Source organism: Carlito syrichta, unplaced genomic scaffold, assembly GCF_000164805.1.
Source record: "Carlito syrichta isolate Samal-C Ts95f unplaced genomic scaffold, Tarsius_syrichta-2.0.1 Scaffold308086, whole genome shotgun sequence".
Classification (NCBI taxonomy): Eukaryota; Metazoa; Chordata; class Mammalia; order Primates; family Tarsiidae; genus Carlito; species Carlito syrichta.
In genome coordinates this window covers 498090-501087 of record NW_007252182.1, presented here as the reverse complement: position 1 = coordinate 501087, position 2998 = coordinate 498090, and positions in this window count along the sequence as shown.

Genomic DNA, 2998 nt, shown 5'->3' with positions numbered 1-2998 from the left:
TCTTGCTGTCCAGGCGGGTCTCGAACCCACGGGCTCAAGGCAATCCACTCACCTCAGCCTCCCAAAGGCGCGGGATTACAGGCTGAGCCACCGAACCCGGCTTGTTTTTATATTTTATATTTTTATATTTCTTCTGCTTTCTCTCTCCATGCTTCAGTATTTCTGTAATCTTCATTTTAATAACTCACGCTGGAAGACTATGCCTTGCAGATGCTTAGGAAAAAAAGAACAAAACATTATTCTAAGTGAAATAAGCCAGTCACAAAAAGACAAATGCTGTATGATTCCACTTATACAAGGTACCTAAAGCAATAAAATTCATATGTATTAGTAGAATGGGGGCTGTGGGAAGTGGAAATTGGAGAGTTGTTTAATGGGTGTATGTTTCAGTTTTATGAAATGAAACCATTCTGGCAATGGTTGCACACCATTATGAAAGTATTTAACTACCGAACTGTACAGTTAAAGATGGCCAAGATGGCTGGGCACAGTGGCTTATGCCTATAACCCCAGCACTTTGGGAGACGGAGGTGAGAGGATTACCTGAGCCCATGGGTTCAAGACCAGCCTGGGCAACTTGGAGAGACCTCATCTCTACAATACATCAAAAATTAGCCAGGCTTGGTGGTTTGTGCCTGTAATTCCAGTACTTGGAAGGCTGAGGTGGAAGGATGGCCTGAGCCCAGCGGGTCAATACTCTCAGGAATGTTGTTCAGGAATGTACAGAAGTACTTGAACCCTTGCCATGCCCTTGTCTAGGGGCTGTGTCAATATGGACAGACATTAGTGGGCTTCTCTATCACTTTGTCATTCAGGCTGAAATGCAGTGGTACAATCACAGCTCAATGCAGCTTTGACCTCCTGGGCTCAGGCTATCCTTCTGTCTCAGCCTCCCAAGTAGTTGGGACTATAGGTGTGCACCACCATGCCTGGCTAATTTTTAAATTTTTTTTGTAGAGATGAGTTCTCACTATTTTGCCCAGGGTGATCTTGGACTTCTGGACTCAAATAGTCCTCTCACCTCGATCTTCCAAAGTGCTGGGATTATGGGTGTGAGCTACTGTGGCCAGCCTCATTTAATTTTTTTTTTTTAAAGTAGGAGTTTCACTACAGGCTAGAGTGCAATGGCATGATCACGGTCACTGCAGCCTTGGCCTGCTGGGCTTAGGTGATCCTTCTGCCTCAGCTTTCCAAGATGCTGAACTACAGGTGCACACCACCATGCCCGGTTAATTTTTTGACTTATTATGGAGATGAGGTCTTTCTATGTTGCCCAAGCTGGTCTCAAATTCCTGGGCTCAGGCAATCCTCTCACCTTGGCCTCCCAAAGTGCTGGGATTACAGGCGTGAGCCACGGGGCCTGTCCTCACTTAAGTATTCTGGATTTGGTTTTATTCTAGTACTGAAGGTCATATTTGACATTAGCCTGAATGAAAATCTGTGTGTTGTGTTCAACACTATTTTAAGCATTTGATTTAATTTCTCTGCCACAGTCAAAGCTCACTTGTGAAAATGTAACAGTGAAGGGAGATTTAGCACTCCGTTTTGCTTCTGAGCCCTGCGCTAATATCCTTGAAGCTAAAAACTTCTGCTTAGCTCTGCACATAGACCAGCTAATGACAGAAGAAAGTTAGTTTGCAGATCAACTTTAGAAAAAAATGATAACAGTCCATTTCCTGAAGTGAACTCCTGAGGAGATAAGAAAAGTGTACACACAAATCAGTGGAGTTTTGTTTTTTGTATTGTTTTGTTTTTTGAGTAGGAGTCTCATTCTGTTGTCCAGGCTGCAGTGCAGTGTCATGCTCACAGATACCATAGCCTCAGCCTGCTGGGCTCAGGCAATCCTTCCACCTCAGCCTTCCAAGTAGCTGGAACTACAGGCACGTGCCACCGTGGTCAGCTAATTTTTCTATTTATTGTAGATACTGGATCTCACCAAGTTGTCCAGGCTGGTCTCAAACTCCTGGGCTCAGGCAATTCTCTTGCCTCAGCCTCTCAAAGTGCTGGGATTACAGCCGTGAGTCACTGTGCCCGGTTAAGTAGCAGTGTTATGTTGAAGATTTATAGGGACATGCATTGTGACCTGACCTGCATCTCAAGTCAACTGGCCAGAAACAAAGAAATTTCACAACCTCCTTGGACCCTCACTGGCGCCTACATTGTCCTCAGTAGTTGGTCACCTCCTGGCTGCAATCCCCTCTTCCTCCCCCTGCCCTTAAAATTAAAAAGAGCCTGAAATTTGTACCAACATAAAATGGTTCTTTAGGACACTAGTCTACCATCTTCTCAGTTTGTTGATTTTCTGAATAAAATTGTTTTCCTTGCCCCAACACCTTGTCTCAACTTATTGACTGTTGTATGGCAAGTGGTTAGAGCTTGGACTCAGCTACAAAAAAGCTAGGGGTAGTGACAGTGTCAAGCAAAATGACAGGGCTCAAGGAGTGTCATTTTTATCTTTGATCTTATCTAAGACTTTCAAAACTGGACTTCATAAAAATAAGTGATAAGATTTATTAATTTTTTATTTAGTACATACTAAGTGCTTGCTATTACAGGGAACACAAAGATGATTTAGTCTCTGCAGAAGTCATTTCCTTTCTGTTTTTACTATTGTACAGAATGAAATTAATGGGCTAAATAGTCCATAACTATTATAGGTAAACCCTAAATAGGCATTGGCTAAAGTTTTTAAATAGGAAACAAACTGTGTCCAATGTAATAAGATGCAAAATATACAGTGTCACTGCTGAGTAATTTATGGATTATTCTCTTTTACAATATATCTGTTATGGTCTGAATGTCTTCCCCAAAATTCATACATTGAAACCTAATCGCCATTCTGATGGCATTAAGAGGTGCGCCATTAGGAGGTGATGAAGTCATGAAGGCATGGGACCAGTGACCTTATGAAAAGGTTGAAGGAGCCAGGCTTGGTGGCTCAGCCTGTAATCCCGCGCCTTTGGGAGGCTGAAGTGAGTGGACTGCCTGAGCCCGCGGG